Genomic DNA, 17,109 nt, shown 5'->3' on the forward strand with positions numbered 1-17,109 from the left:
CTGGCGACGCATAGCGGGTTTTTTTTAAAAGCAGAGAAATGCACCATATTTGATAGCTTGCTGCAAGACCTCACACCGAGCACATCTACTGCGGGTGTGGTGCCTGTTATCGGACCCGGAGTTAGCAACATCCCCCAAAACCCGAAGAGGAGAGTCCTGGCCCCTAGCTTAATGTTGTTCGTGTGTATTTTACGTTGAGTACGCTAACCACGTTATTAAATTAATGCATGTAAGGTGAACTAGCAAACACCGTCGTAGTTACATGCGGCTGTCTTCTTGTTTGATGGCAGATACTCCCTTCACCCTGGCCAAAAAGGCTAAAATGACCAAAGAAAAAGTGGGAAACAGCTAAACATGAGAGGTTTTTGGACAAAGTTTGTGTTTTTTCCATTGTTTAAGCACTGCTTCCAGCCAAGAGTGATACCATAAATCCCCTATAGCTGCAGAAAAGGCTAACATTGTTATCTTTTTACAAAAAAAACAGCTAAACATGAGAGGTTTTGGATAAAAACTAAACGATACCTATCCCAAGATACAAGTTCTTTGCTTCGATACTTCACATGGCTTTGTAGCATATCGTTGTTTCACCCACATGTGTTGGCTAAAAGCAGCCCTGCTATGAAAATCTATTTAGGAGCTTTTAGACTCAAAGACGTGTGTTTTTTCTCTTTTGAATATTTATTATTGCTCATTAATAAGACAAAAGCATTTCTTATCTGATTACTTGATAGAATAGTTGATTGATTACTCGTTACTAAAATAATCAATAGCTGCAGCCCTAATCTTATATAACAAGTTTATATACATTTAAATAACCCCAAAAAGTAAAGTTTTTATTCCAGCAGTGTGATGTTCAGCTTTGCATTTAACAAACTGTTGTTAAATATGATAAATATCAGGTGGTGATAGCATTAAATGATCTACCACTTTGTTTATCATGTCGATCGTTTTCATGGATGCCCGTTAAATTAATCAGACGAGTTTGAATTTCAGTAACCACGAGCTCAAGGTCAGAAGTCAAGTTTTCTGAAAATCTTACGAATGTGAAAAATCTAGAAATCACCTGAGACTTTCACATTAATACAGCGTGTGCATAGACTAGTAGGCTGAGGGGCAGCACTAGTAGCTGCCAGTATCATCATCAGCACAAAGTAGATATTTAAAATGGTCTGAATAACTAATATTAATCAGTACGTGTTGGGTCTAAACTCAGACCCCGCTGCATCCAGGACTTATTCCCATGAAAGAAAAACAAGGCAACAGCGTTCGATCAATTACTTGCGCAAGGGAGGCTTCGTTGGTATCTCAGCTCATCACGAATGACCCCAACGATGGCCTCCTCTCACTGCCTTTTATTGAGAGACAGTTCACACAAAACACAGCAAAGCAACGCCCATATGGTTCTAAGGCATTGTATGTATATGTGTGAACTTCTGTATGTAAGTAAGAATGTGTGTGTGTGTGTGTGTGTGTGTGTGTGTGTGTGTGTGTGTTACCTCCTGCTGACCAAAGGGTCGTAAATGCAGGAAGCTTACATCAAAAGAAGCAGATCTTCCAGATAGTATATATCTGCAATAAAACATTACAGCCCCCCCAACCAGAACCTCGAGAATCTGGGGGGAAGGACAGTGGAATCCCTTTCATCAGAGTTGGCAAGCATAGAAATGACAACATTTAACAATTCACTCTAACAGTACGGTCAAAGTGCTAGTCACTGTGGTATTTGAATTGTAATAGTGGAGCTGTATGTATTGTTTCCTGTTATTTAAACAACTGTGTAACCATTTATAGACTATACCACAATTAAAAGTACCATTATTTTGAAAGTAAGGTTTTGTGGTTGACAGACTCAAATGCTCAATTGCGGTTACAATTTTTATTTTACAATGCAAGTAATCCTTAATATTGGATGGACTGTGAAGACTCTTACAAATGAAATCTACAAAAGAAACATAAACCCTCAAATTTCCAAAACATTTATCACTGCTGTAACACGTTTCATTGTCCTCAGCTTTACTAAACATGTTAGTATCTGGGTAAAAGTGATACAGTGACACCAAATACTAAAATTATACTAAATAAATTGATCAAGAGGGCTCATCTCACCTGATAGGAGGCAACAATCTGCAAACAGTCAAAGACTGGACTTGAACTAACTGCAGTCACTCTCATAGAGAGGGAGAAGCCCAGGATTTCAGACCATAAGTAGTCTATTTTTAATGTCAGTTTTCTTTTTTTGCACAGAATAATTTGCTTTGCGTTTGTCAAGCCACTGCTTATACTGTAAAACAAGAAAAGCTGCCCCACTCTGGTTTCTTGTTATGGCTGTAGGTCCGAGTCCTTATGGGACATCTGGTGGTTCCGGACCCGGATCGCGGACGCCCGCTTTATAAAATAAAGAACCAACGTCAAGAGCCACTTGAATTTCTGATTCATCATTTCAACTAGTAGTTGGCTAGTCTAGCCTTCAAGGCTGAAATCTCACCTGCAGACGAGGCATAGTAGACGTGGAGAACACCGAGGAGAAAGTACATCTTTCCCGAACCCCCCATCTCGTACTGGTGGTCTGTGAAGCTGAAGATAAGTGTTATAAATGTGTAGAGAAAGGAGGCTCGATACCGCTGTTGACCGGCACTTCTGAAGCACAGGCACTTCCTTGTTTTGCCTCCTCCTTCTTCGGTTGGCAACAGGCTTAGACGTGCATCAGTACTGCCCCCTAGTGAGGAGCTGGACCAAAAAACAAAGAAAAAAGCCCCTCTTTCTATTAATCTTGTTCTTATCACAAATTTCAACAGTTGGCCATAAATTTGGCAAAAATTACTGAGAGTCTGGTATAATAATTGTCTTTGTTTGGAATTGTGCAGTTTCACACAACCGTTTCAAAAAGATGTGGTGAAAGCCAAATTATCCAGCAGGTGTCACTGTTGAGAAGGTGTCAGATTTTTGAGAAACTTTGATGCAATTCCAGCACAAATGCTTCAAATGTTTTAGTGTTTCATGAAGCCTGGCTTTGCCCATCAAATGTCCCAGGATGCTGTGATTTTGTAAAACCAACAGAGAGGCTGAGTCTACGGCTTGAAGTGGGTGTGTTTTATTTATTTTTTAATTCATTGCATACTGCTGTCGAAGTCAAAAGACAAGAAGTGAAGACAAGTGAAGTAAACAGACAGTAATTGGAGCACTGTTGAAACCTTTATTTATTGTTAGGTTTTCAGCTGAGTGTATAATTGGTGGTCGTCGTCGGTGTGTCTAAGTTCTAGTCGTGCTTGTCTTGTTTGGTATCGGCCTGCGCCTCATTACTACAGTGTTCATCTACAATAAACAAGCACATAAAGATCTATGTTAAAATACCACAAACTTGTCTAAGTTGGATAATATTCATGTTAGCAAGCACAAATGACACTGTTACTCACCTGCTGCTTACTGGTTCTGATATTGTGAGTGGGGAAAATGACGCCCCTGGGCCCACAAACAGTTTATTGGTTTCTTAGAGGAGGAGGAGGAGGAGGTAAGGTACGAGTAGAATGTGTGGGAATTTCATTTATTTATTTATTTAGTATAGGATTATTGTTAGTTATTGTTTTTAATGTGGGGACGTTGGAAAACTGTTTGAAAACAGTGGAAGTATTTTATAGATAATTGTTATGTAGTATTTTGTTTAGTCCTGAGTGTAACCTGCAGAATGCTTTAATCCAATTAACGAATCCCAGAGACTATCAGTGGTCTCATATTCGGATCTGTACATTACAGAGACAAGAACATGGGGATCCACGTATTCCTCATCAGTCTCATTCCAAATGTCGCCATCAACTTTTTTTCTTTCATGATTTGTCACAGCAATGATGTTGTTATTGTTATAAACAGACTTATTCTTGTCACAGCAAACCTGGGGTCCGTTCTTCGTACCTCGCTAAGTAAGTTAGCCGGATTTGATTGTTGATGATTTCGCGTGATCTTGGATCATTCGGTTCTCCGAAGCTCATCCGGGACTTGCTGTCATAGCAACAGATCCGTAAGCGTAAACCTGCTTGGGAGCAGGCTTACTTTATGTAAACAGGATTAGATCGCGGCCACTCAGGTATGTCCGCTCCATTCATATGAAAGCAACAGTGATATTTCTCCACTGTTTTTCCATAAATAAATATTATCAATGTAACTAAAGATAATGCAGTATTTGATTCTTTCATTGTTTTCATACAGATACATACAGGTCATTTCCGAAAAAAAGGGAAATGTACTATTAATCATTCTATGTCATGTATTTGATTATTCCAGATGTAATCCATATTTTAGAGTAGTAATAGTAAATTACTTCGTGCAATCAAGATGAGAGACCACGGCTATAAAAGCGAAGGTGGATTTGGGAAGTCTGTCGCAGCCATGTCCTGTCCGTTTGTACGCGAGCAAGGAAGGTGCAAGATTGATAAGGAGAGTTTTCAGAATTCAGCGTATATTGCGGGATAGACGGGATCCTTTAGCTCAGCGCGACAGTGTGCTCATAGAGAGATATCGATTTTTTTGTTATTTACTTAACTCTCTCTCTCTCTCTCTATCTATAGATATATATAGATAGATATATATATAGATATATATATATCTCCCAACTTACTGTGCATGCTTCAGTCACCCCTTGCATGGGAACAGGTAAAAGTGATGGAGTGTTTTGTAAAACTACACACAAAAAAACCCACAATGTCAATAAATGTCACAGTACAAAAAGGGGTGTGACGAGGGGGTGCAGGACCACCACCTGTCTTTATTTGCTCTGCCCTTTTCTTGGTTGCTGTTATAAACAAACAAACAGGTTATTTCAGGGTCTCTTGTCATAGACTAAAAGCTATATAAGTGATAGATATTACCATTCTGTAGAATATTCTTATATTTCACTTTTACTTGTTCCCATGTTCTAGTGGGTCCTGTTGTGGCTCTAATGTGAAAGAGGATATGATGTAATATAATATAATGTGGTATAATATAATATCACATGATATAATGTAATATCATGGATCACTTATGAGTTTAATTTGTCAGCAACTTTCTGCCAGCCCTCTCTCCTTGCTTTTGCAGCCTTTGCAGTGTTCCCTTGCGTTTTAATTAGATGCTGGAACTCCTGAAATCCCTCAATCACGAGTTCTTGCTCTGCTGCCGTGAAATACTGAGCGCGCTCCTTCGACATCTTCGCCGACCAATCACAGGGTTGCCGATCAATGTTTCTACTATCGATGCGTAGCCCCTTTTAAGCCACCCAGTGATCTCACATTACTTCATCCAGCTATACTAATCGTCAACAACAGGTGTGTTCGGAGAACCGGATTAGCGAGCTCAAAGTTAGCGCGATGATTTGATCTTGGATGTGTCATTTGATCTTGGATGTAGTAAGCGAGGTACGAAGAACGGACCCCTGGTGAGCCCAGGGGGCAGTTTGATGCCCTGCCATCTGGGCCATTTGTATATTTCAGCAGGAAAGGCTTCAGCACCTGTGTCCTCCTCATCAGACTCATCAGATGTGTCTGTGTCCTCTGGTTGATGCTCTCTATCATCCTCCTCGTCAGAAACCAGCTCATAAATATTGCAGTGCTCTTTTTTGCAAGAACTTTCAGTTTGAAAATATGAACCTTTTCTGTCTTTTAAGGGTCTTGGTTTTAATTCAAACTGTTTAACACAATGCAGTGTGTTAAGTTATATGTTTTTTAATATAGTTTCTCTTACCACTACTCTCTTTATACCAACAGAAAGCCACAGACTCCGAGCAAGAGGGCGACTTTACTTGGTGTCAGAGACAGAAATGAGAAAAAGCTGAAATGAGTGAGAAGGACGATGAAGGAAACATCTGTGCTGTGTCTGCTCTGTAAGTAGAATCTGATCTCCTGGGTCCTGCACTACAGAGCAGGTTTATTATACCCAGGGTATGTTTCTGTTATTCAGATTAGTTTACACTAACATTGGTAATCAGGATATTCTGTCATATGAAGCTCGTTATCAACTCACTCAGTTAACCTGGGGTTTCCCTCCCTGCACCTCCACATGTGCTGTTTTCACACAGTTATGGATAAATGTATCAACAGTAAATAGACTGGCTGCTGCTGATGAAGCAGGTGTGTGTGTGTGTGTGTGTGTGTGTGTGTGTGTGTGCACGCGCACAATACAGTAAAATAGTACTAGCACTAGATCTTAGTACTCTGATGCTGCAGAGTCGTCTTCTTGATGGAAGAGGAGTAAACAGTTGGTGGGAGGGTGATGTGGGTCAGCCATGATGCTAGTGGCTCTCTGAATGCAGTGTGTGGTAGGGCTGTGCGACCAAACTCTCATATCCCGATATAAGACATCTATCGTCCCGATAACGATATAAATCACAAAAATGTAACATTTAATGTAAATTCTGTAAATCTCGGGCAGCTCGACTTGCATGAAGTGTTTCCAGCTGGGCGTCATGTACCTGGAGTTGAGTTTTAACCGATGCATGAAACGATACATTTTTAGTCATAAGTTGTAACGGCCGCCGTTTTCTTTGAGTATTTATTACACGGCGTGCTGCGGGGAAAAGCCTGTTCTAACGTTTGAGTCTAAGGTTTATTTTTTAGCACCTGGCGGCTCTTTTTTGCTTCTCATCCGTAAACGCTCTCCATACTCTTTCACGTGATTCAGTTAATTTTGAAAAGTCTCAACAGGATATTGAGCTTTATTGTGAAAGGTTTATGTGGAAAATAAACAAGCGGACACGCGATGGTTTTACTGTCTTGTTGCTAACGACAATGCATTAAAAAGCTGCTTGTCTGTAGTGTGGTTATATTAAATATAAGAGAAAGAGAGAACTTTAAGAAATTAATATAGCCACTACAGTAACCATCAAAATGATGAAAAAATATTGCTGTAAACAGTTTATTTTGCGACACCACGAAACAAATGATAGCGTAAAATGAAACAATAGAGATTGACAGACCACGTGACTTTCGTGCGTTGCATTGTGGGTACGAGTGGCAGCAAAATCAAAACACTGCATCAAGCGCTAGCATTTCCAGCACCGGTAATCATTAATTCTGCGGTTTTAATCCCTACTTGCATTTTATTTTGCCCAAAAACAGTTGTGTACAAAATGACGGAGAACACGGCAGGTCCGTACAAAGAGAGACTTGACGAAAAGGCAAAAAAAAGTACAAGGAAAAAATCAAAGGAGTGAAACGGTCAGACCCATACGGGTATACAGAGTGGAGTAAAGACGTTAGCGTGCTGCCCAATTTTCATCACGCACATATTTATAATAATAATAATAATAATAATAATAATATGTCTGTGAAGGTTCTCATAATAATAATAATAATAATACATTTTATTTATAGGCGCCTTTCAGACCCTCAAGGTCACCTTACAGTAACACGTAAAGAATACCATAAAAACATTAGAAAAATGTATATATAGCAAACATGGTAAGATAAAATTTAGACATAAACAGTCATAAAAGTATAAAAACAAATATAAAAACTGAGCAAGGTAAAAATGGCCTAAGACAGATCAAGTGTATGCAATTCTAAACAGATGAGTTTTGAGTCGTGATTTAAAAGTGGTGAGACAGTGTGTGGTCCGGAGAACAAGTGGAAGTGCATTCCAAAGTCTCGGGGCAGAACAACTAAAGGCTCTGAGTCCAATGGTAGTCAGGTGAGCAGGTAGAACTGACAGAAGGGAAGCTGAAGAAGAGCGGAGTGTACGAAGGGGTGAGTATGTATGGAGAAGATCGGATAGATATGGAGGAGCAAGGTTATGAAGCGCTTTGAAAGTGAGAAGCAGGATCTTGAAATTGACACGGAGGTGAACTGGGAGCCAATGGAGCTGTTTAAGAACAGGTGTTATATGTTCAGTGGATCTAGTTCTGGAAATAATACGAGCAGCTGTATTTTGAACCAACTGCAGTTTATGGAGGGATTTATGAGGTAAACCATAGAGAAGAGAATTACAGTAATCCAAATATATGGTCCGAAGTGTGAGTGCATACGCTCAGAAAATGCTTAGTAACTTCAGATCCAATCCAGGCCATCCGTCGGCTCTTTGTTACTTCGGAAACATGGCTTGAACAATTTCTCTTCCACGACGGAATCCGATCAAAATCTCTTTACCCGTCCGCTTCCCGTGGCTGTCATGTGACCGGCTATTGCAGCTTCTTGCCATTCTTTGTGTTTCTTTTTATTGCTGTGTCTGTTTTCTTGTGAAAGCCTGCGTGCGCTAGTACCACTTGCCACTCGTACCTACAATCCTTTGCGGTTTTGACTTCACATTTTCGATCTCTATAGATGTTTTTATATCGTCATCTGATATGTATCGTTATATCGAACAGCCCTAGTGTGAGGTGTAAATATCCTGCAGGCAGAGAGCTGCCAACAATGCGCTCAGCGGTTCCCACAATCCTCTGCAGGGATCTGCGGTCGGACGTGTGACAGTTTCCATAGAGACTGTGATGCAGCTGGTTAGGATGCTCTCTATGGAGCCTCTGTAGAAGGTGTTAAGGAGGAGTTTGTGGAGGCGCACCTTCTTCAGTCGTCTCAGGAAGGAGTGTGTACTAGATTACTCTTTAGGACATTAGTCCTTAGCTACACCAACGAGTCCTCAGCAGCTGTTTATTTATTAATGTCACAACTTATTTTATTACAACACTGGTAGAATAAACAGTTTTTACTGAATAAAGTTACAAGTTTAAGAGTCAGTAACTCACTTTAAATATTGTTTGTATTTGATATTGATTGAGCCTCGTCTTCATCTTTGCTGCGGCCATGATTGTGACCCTTCTGTTATAATGTCAGCACAGCATTCTTACCTGAACTGTCCTCACCTAATCCTGTTGGACAAGGCAAATAGATTCATGTAACTTACACTGCATACATATTAAAATGTTGTAAATACATGGTACCAAATATATTAATATGACACTATATTAAGAAAACGGGTTAATTAAATTATTTAAACATTATATTTTGAACAATGTAAATGTGTGAAATGAAGAATACATTGAAATGATATAAATAATGTAACGTCAAAGATGAATTATTGATATAGAAGATTTAATACTTCACTGGTTGCTTCATGAAGGCTGAATATGAAATATTTGCTCTGTAGGACATAACAGAGCATCTATAACACATTGTCTATAACACATTCTAACAAACAAACATATTCTAATATTAAACTAAACAAAGGAATTCACTTTCACTCGTTCTTCAGTAAAGTCAGAGGCTGAGCTGGAGCTCGTGTCCCGTCACAGCCGTCACTCACACCAGATGTGAGAGTAGTGCGTTTGTTCTGTGCAGCGTAACAAACTGGCTAATTAAAGTCTATATTTACACTTTTTATTGGAATATTTTCAGTTCACTTTATCTGAGTAACAATAACAAAGTGAGCTGCACTGAAAACAGGTGAGCGTGTCAGTGTTCACAGTAACATTCACAGTAAATCTTAATACTTGTTATTAGAGCTGGGTGATAGAACGATAACAATATGTATTGCGAAATAACTTTTTCTCGATAGAAGAACTGAAGACGTCAGTCAAAGAGAAGGAAAAACAGTCAGAGCTGAGAGGTACAGCTGCTCTTCTTTTAGTACAAACACCATAAATCTGTTGAATCACAATCAAACTTTTCCTTTATTTTTAAGTTTGTGTCACTTTTCAAACCATGGTTACGAGTGCTTCCCAGAGACGATGAGTGAAAGAGCAAAGAGTAAATTATGAATCAAACTACGGCCACACAGACTCAAGTGTCATGTAGTGAATAACTTCCAACAGCTGGATGAATAAGATGAGTTAAAGTTTATATATTAGTCTTTAACAACGATTTAAAAGAAGACGCTGATGAGGCGAGCCAGATTTCTTCAGGCAGGTCATCCCAGGATGGAGGAGTCCTCACAGCAAACATTCAGTCGTCTTTAAGTGTGAGCTGGGAACAGTGAACAGGTTTGTGCCTGCAGCATCTCAGGATGTACACACTGACTGGGACACAAGCACCAGTTCCAGTAAATATTCTGGTGCCAGTAAACTGTTAAGATGGAGCAATTTAATCTTATTTAATCAGTTTATTTTTCATCCAGCAGTTAAAATGTATCAAAACAAGATTGTGTGTCTCTGCAGATGCTGTGTGATCTGACACACCAGCACAAAATGTGTCAAAGTTCAATAAGTTACATTATTGTAACTGTGATGCGTTCACTGACATGTCCTCATGCTTTGCTGTATCTAAAGAGAACAGAGAGGCTCTGCTTTGTGCTGATATTCTCCTCCTGTGTGTTTGTGTGTGCAGAGTTTCTACCAGAGCCAAATGTCATCGACTCCTCACTGAAGTCGTCCACCAGTCCAACCACTGGAATCCAGCTGCTGCTCTCTACAGGGAGTGCAGAATTATTAGGCAAATGAGTATTTTGTCCACATCATCCTCTTCATGCATGTTGTCTCACTCCAAGCTGTATAGGCTCGAAAGCCTACTACCAATTAAGCATATTAGGTGATGTGCATCTCTGTAATGAGAAGGGGTGTGGTCTAATGACATCAACACCCTATATCAGGTGTGCATAATTATTAGGCAACTTCCTTTCCTTTGGCAAAATGGGTCAAAAGAAGGACTTGACAGGCTCAGAAAAGTCAAAAATAGTGAGATATCTTGCAGAGGGATGCAGCAGTCTTAAAATTGCAAAGCTTCTGAAGCGTGATCATCGAACAATCAAGCGTTTCATTCAAAATAGTCAACAGGGTCGCAAGAAGCGTGTGGAAAAACCAAGGCGCAAAATAACTGCCCATGAACTGAGAAAAGTCAAGCGTGCAGCTGCCAAGATGCCACTTGCCACCAGTTTGGCCATATTTCAGAGCTGCAACATCACTGGAGTGCCCAAAAGCACAAGGTGTGCAATACTCAGAGACATGGCCAAGGTAAGAAAGGCTGAAAGACGACCACCACTGAACAAGACACACAAGCTGAAACGTCAAGACAGGGCCAAGAAATATCTCAAGACTGATTTTTCTAAGGTTTTATGGACTGATGAAATGAGAGTGAGTCTTGATGGGCCAGATGGATGGGCCCGTGCCTGGATTGGTAAAGGGCAGAGAGCTCCAGTCCAACTCAGACGCCAGCAAGGTGGAGGTGGAGTACTGGTTTGGGCTGGTATCATCAAAGATGAGCTTGTGGGGCCTTTTCGGGTTGAGGATGGAGTCAAGCTCAACTCCCAGTCCTACTGCCAGTTTCTGGAAGACACCTTCTTCAAGCAGTGGTACAGGAAGAAGTCTGCATCCTTCAAGAAAAACATGATTTTCATGCAGGACAATGCTCCATCACACGCGTCCAAGTACTCCACAGCGTGGCTGGCAAGAAAGGGTATAAAAGAAGAAAAACTAATGACATGGCCTCCTTGTTCACCTGATCTGAACCCCATTGAGAACCTGTGGTCCATCATCAAATGTGAGATTTACAAGGAGGGAAAACAGTACACCTCTCTGAACAGTGTCTGGGAGGCTGTGGTTGCTGCTGCACGCAATGTTGATGGCGAACAGATCAAAACACTGACAGAATCCATGGATGGCAGGCTTTTGAGTGTCCTTGCAAAGAAAGGTGGCTATATTGGTCGCTGATTTGTTTTTGTTTTGTTTTTGAATGTCAGAAATGTATATTTGTGAATGTGGAGATGTTATATTGGTTTCACTGGTAAAAATAAATAATTGGAATGGGTATATATTTGTTTTTTGTTAAGTTGCCTAATAATTATGCACAGTAATAGTCACCTGCACACACAGATATCCGCCTAAAATAGCTAAAACTAAAAACAAACTAAAAACTACTTCCAAAAACATTCAGCTTTGATATTAATGAGTTTTTTGGGTTCATTGAGAACATGGTTGTTGTTCAATAATAAAATTATTCCTCAAAAATACAACTTGCCTAATAATTCTGCACTCCCTGTAACTGGTCCACACAGCAGCTCAGACCTGACACATTCACTGCAAACACACTGGTTTATATTCTGGTTGTTCTCCTCATGAAGGAAACCTCTGAAGATGTGAGATGTGAGTGTGTGTCTGCCCCTCACTGGTTGTTTCTGTCTGATGGAAACATGAATTCTTGTGGCTAACAAACACACCTGTCTGAGATAACAAAGAACAAACATGAGTCGACTTCAGCCACAAAGTAAAAGCTGCAGGAACGTTTGGTCAGTTTTTCTCTCAGGAGTCATAAAGAGAACATCTGTAACATCTGTTACTCGGACGATCGTTGTCAGAAAGGAAATCAGTCAATAACTGTGATGGCTGCAGTTACAGCCACACAGTGTCCACCAAATTTTAGTCTAAAGGCTTACACAATGCTAAACTCGCATTTTTCTTTCTTTAAAGGTCCTGCATCAGTGTTTCCCAAACTTTTGGAGCCACGATACGTTTCACATTAAAAAAAACACCACCAAACAAAAAAGTCACAATAAGTGTATTGATCATTTTTCCCCGTGCACCAGGCATTGGCTCAGTTTTTCCTCAGTGCACCTTTTTTCCTTTCTTCTGACCACTAATCCTGCTAGGGCCTGGGTCAGACTGACTACTTTTTCTTTTCAGATACTCATCTATTGCTATTACACACCACGTTGTCTCACTCACAGCATGACTTTTATGTAGCAGCTGTGTTACTCACCCCGACTCCTTAGAGTCCTAATCAGGTGGAACCAGATAGTCTTCATAGAGGAATGAATCACTGTTTATGTCACAGCTGTCTGTGTCACTGTGCGATACAATGATTTAAAATCTGAATATTAACACATCAATGTGTAAATGTAAACAGTGTACAGATATAAATATTTATGGATGATTTGTCACATGGATTCATATCTTATGAATTTATATTTATCACTTATTTTAACAGGTACAGGTGTGGTTTGTAAAATGATGGAGATTATTTTATTCTATTAATAAACTGCCTTCATCTACAGTGTGTAGGGTTTTTCTTTCTGAGTGAAATGGTCTTCAACAGACAGTCACGTGTATATGTTAGAGCGCCCTCCAGTGGAGTTAGACTGTGCTTCTGTTTCTATGTGGCCCACTGCGCATGCTCATCAGGATGTTCCTCACATACAAACAACATGTGTGTCTCTGAGCAGCTTTTACCAACCACCGTAGAAATTCATGAGACTGTAATAAGTGTATTGATGCTTATTGGGGGGTTGTTTTCACAGGAAGTGACCACTGCTACCAGAAATATGACAGTGTGACAGGTATCAGGTGTGACGTCACCTGAAAGCAGGTTATACTTGATAGTGGTATTTATTTATTTATTTTTGTCAAGCTTGATTCTTTAACAAGAAAGTGATTTGCTGCTGTGCCAAGATTAAACCATGGCCTCGTGCTGCCATCTACTGACATTAAAGTGTAACAACACTCTGAGTCTGCTCTGCGCCCATGAAAGTTTAATCTTTCTACTTTAGTGAATGTGCAGCAGCTGTTTAGTGTCTGATGTGGAGGAAACTTCACACTAACAGATGTAAACTTTACAAAATGACTTCTGTAAATACTTTTTACAGGTTTGTTCACACCTGCTGTTCACAGCTGGTCTCACATCACACAACCTGCTCAGTGACATCACACAGGATCAGGAGTGCTCAGCTCTTCACAATAAAAGCCTGTCACACGTGTTTTCACTAATGCTGAACATCACATAATATAAAAATAAATGTGTTCACAGTTTTTATTCAATTTCAGTAATATAGACTCGCTGGCCACTTTATTAGGTACACATTTTTCGCCGTCAGAGCTGCTTTAATTTTTTACAGCAGAGATTCAAACATTCAAACGTGCTGGAAACATTCCTCTGATGTTCTGGTTCATGTGGACGTGAGAGCGTCACACAGCTGCTGCAGATTTGTCAGCTCCATGATGTAACTCTCCTGCTTCACCATGTCTCAAAGTTGCCTAGTTTGTACTAAGGAGCCCAAAGTGTGCCAAATAAATGTGCATTCACCAAATTCTTGTAATTCTCCTCTTACCTCTAAAATCAGAGAGTCACTTTCTCCTAGAGAACTGCTGCTCGCTGGATATTTTCTTTTTTTCACTCTCTGTGAACTCCAGAGGTGGCTGTGTGGGAAAATCCCAGCAGATCAGCAGTTTGTGAAACACTCAGACCCGCCTGTCTGCCAACAACAACCAAAGTTTAGATTCATTTAAATCACTTTTAAGGTCTGTGTTCTTTTTCTGAATGACTTTTGGTTGTGAATAAATTAATTTGAAGACATTTAACTTTATAAATTTAGGAAATGATGGTGATACAAATGTCAAAATTCATATCTTCATTTTCCTCCATTGACAGTGGAGTTTTGGCTCCAGACAGGCGAAGAGACTTTCCACTATTTGGAGTCACGATGGAGTAATGTTTTACCCACCAGGGTAGTGAGTCGGTCATGTGACTTAAAGCGATGGCTAGAGCAGAGAGCAATACCATGAACGGGAAAAGTTCAAATCCCAATAAATAAAGTATGAAAAGCACAGACAGTTTGTAAACACTTCACGTCAGTAGCACCTTTATAAATATATTTACTTAGAAAATTTGTAACATGTTTAATGCTTATTTTACCTGCTGTACATAACCAACACATTTTACCTCACAGCAGTGACCGTGTGCTATCAGAACACTTGATTATTATTCTTTATACTGAGGAGATGATCGTGATTCTCTCACTGATAAATTCAAAAACTGCGGAAAAGCAGTGAGAAATGCACAGGAGGAGTCAACAGTGCTGATCAGACCACTGTACTGTAGTTGGAGGCTGTGTCAACTCGATGTGTAGTTACATCAGGTTACATGTAAGGTTCACAGCATAGATTTCCCACTGAAGCGTAAACTGGGAATGAGAAGTTAACCATCTTGAAATGAGAATAAAACCGAGGTTAACCCTGAAGTTACCTGGATGAGACTAAATCCTGCTCCACAGTGCAGACCTCTGATCACTGATGATGGAGGAGAAGAAAAACAAATCGGGCTGAATGTAAAACATTTGCTCTGCAGGACTGAGGACTTTGTTATGACCACTGGGTGGTGGCACTGGTGCCTCACAGCAACAAGGTCCTGGGTTTGAATCCATCATGAATTTTACCCAAAACACAACATGTTTGTCATGTATACATGTTACAGGGCAAGTTTAAAAATGGTGTTTTGTGATTTTTTTGCAATGAACTTGGTGTATAAATGCATCAAGTCCTAATCTTATTATATCACTCAAAACTTTATTTACATAGCACTTCTCACACAGTAAGGAAGCCACTCAAAATGATGTTAAATTAAAAGCAGAAAAAATACACATACATCAACTTCACTACACCCTCTCATCACCCCTCCATCCCCACTCCCACACCTAGATCAGACTCTCATCATACAGAAACACAGGAGATTAAAAAGAAATGATAAATAACATAACAAGGCTACATGAACTATAACGAAAAGGGAATAAACAAAGAAAATAGTAAATACATGAAAAGTAAAATGAAATAAAGTGCAGCATGTTAAGTAAAAGATGGTCAACAGTCTCCTGTCCTGAGGGCTCTGAAGTGCTCGTAGCATAAAAGTAAATCAGAAAGATGAGAAGGTCCTGAACCGCTGAGTGTTAAAAACCAGTAAAAGGATCTTAAAGATGACTCTGGCTGCAGAGACGATAACATTGGTGTAATTAAGGCTGTGGAGTTGATTTTTAAAGCAGCTGCAGTGACAAGGGTTTCTTTGAAAAACTAAAAAAAGACGAGCACTGCAGTAATCAATCCTGCAGGAGATGAAAGAAGGAGTCCGTGTCTCCACATCCTGAGTGAGTTGGAGGAAGTTTGCTGCCATCCAGGATTTAATATGTAAGATGCAGAGAGATCTGACTGGCTCTGTGTCATCAGGAGACACAGCAACATAAAGTTGTGTATCATCAGTGTAATCATGTGTACTCATTTCTGTGTCTCCTGATGACATCACAAAGTTACAGCCTGTAAATGTTAAAAGCACTGGTCCCAGATCTGACCCTGTAGAACGCCATAGTTCAGTTTGTAGCTCCTGGATGAAGATTCATTGACACATACAAAGAATCCTCCATCTGTGCAACTTAATCCAGTTAAAAACTCTGAGAGTATCAATCACTGTCTCTAAACGTCTGCAGTGATCCACAGGATCAAAGCACTGAGGTCAAGAGGAGCCGACACAGATCCAAGAGTTTCTCTGACACTTTGCTTTACATAAATATTTAACCGCAAGCAAATAACCAAAACTTATCAGATGGTGTGGAGCTGTTACCATTCTGGGGTAATGAAATGTAACTCAAACAGCTTCTGATATTAAACTAAAATGGTCCACACAGCAGCTCAGACCTGAGTACATTCACTGTGAAACACACTGGTTTGTATTCTGTTTGTTCTCCTTGTGACGTTTCCCTCATACAACTATCTATCTATACGTATAAATATTTTGTCATTTTTATAGTTAAACATTTTTAACTGGGTTTAATGTATTCTCTCTCTCTCTCTCCCTGGTCCATGGTGCTTTGCTTCAGACCATTTCCTTCTTTGCTTCTTCATCAGGAGGATGAAGAGGAGGATCTTTCTTGTGTTTTTTAGAGATCACAACTGCAAAAACAAGAATGATCACAGCAAGTAATAAATCAGCAGCCATCAGTCGACCATGATGACTTCTACCAACTCCATCCTCCTTCCCTCCATCCTCTGTGTGTCCTCCTGTCTGACCTGCAGGTGAGAAACAGGTGTGAGGTGTCAGCTGATCATGTCACACATCATCAACAACATCTTTAGAAACAAACATCAACAACCAGGAAGCAGCTTCACCTCTAATCACACACACACTCAACTCTACTCACCTGGAGGATCAACAACACTCAGGTAGATGCTGCTGATGGATTTCCATGATCGTGTTTCTCTCAAAAAGACACGACACTCGTATGTAACCATCACGTCCTTCAAAATCAAAGACACGTCTCCATCCTTCATCTGTCTGTCCTGCAGATCCACACGGTTGTTAAAAGATGGATGCTGGTGATCTCGAATAAACAGCTTGTCTCGGTACAAAAGGACATATTCTGGCTGCAGGTCAGCTCGGCTCCATTCTACTACTATGTTGTTATTTGGAG

At 40.1% G+C, this 17,109-nt stretch overlaps 1 long non-coding RNA gene across 1 annotated transcript in view; it reads left to right on the plus strand.

Moving 5' to 3' along the window:
* Positions 1 to 10,541, plus strand: part of LOC134617548 (uncharacterized) — a 19,370-nt gene extending 8,829 nt beyond the window's left edge. The window contains exons 4-5 of the long non-coding RNA XR_010091542.1: positions 5,733 to 5,848; positions 10,278 to 10,541. This is a non-coding gene — a long non-coding RNA (uncharacterized LOC134617548). The remainder of the gene's footprint in view (positions 1 to 5,732; positions 5,849 to 10,277) is intronic.
* The last annotated feature ends 6,568 nt before the right edge of the window (positions 10,542 to 17,109 follow it).

This window comes from Pelmatolapia mariae, linkage group LG3_W, assembly GCF_036321145.2.
Source record: "Pelmatolapia mariae isolate MD_Pm_ZW linkage group LG3_W, Pm_UMD_F_2, whole genome shotgun sequence".
Taxonomy (NCBI): Eukaryota; Metazoa; Chordata; class Actinopteri; order Cichliformes; family Cichlidae; genus Pelmatolapia; species Pelmatolapia mariae.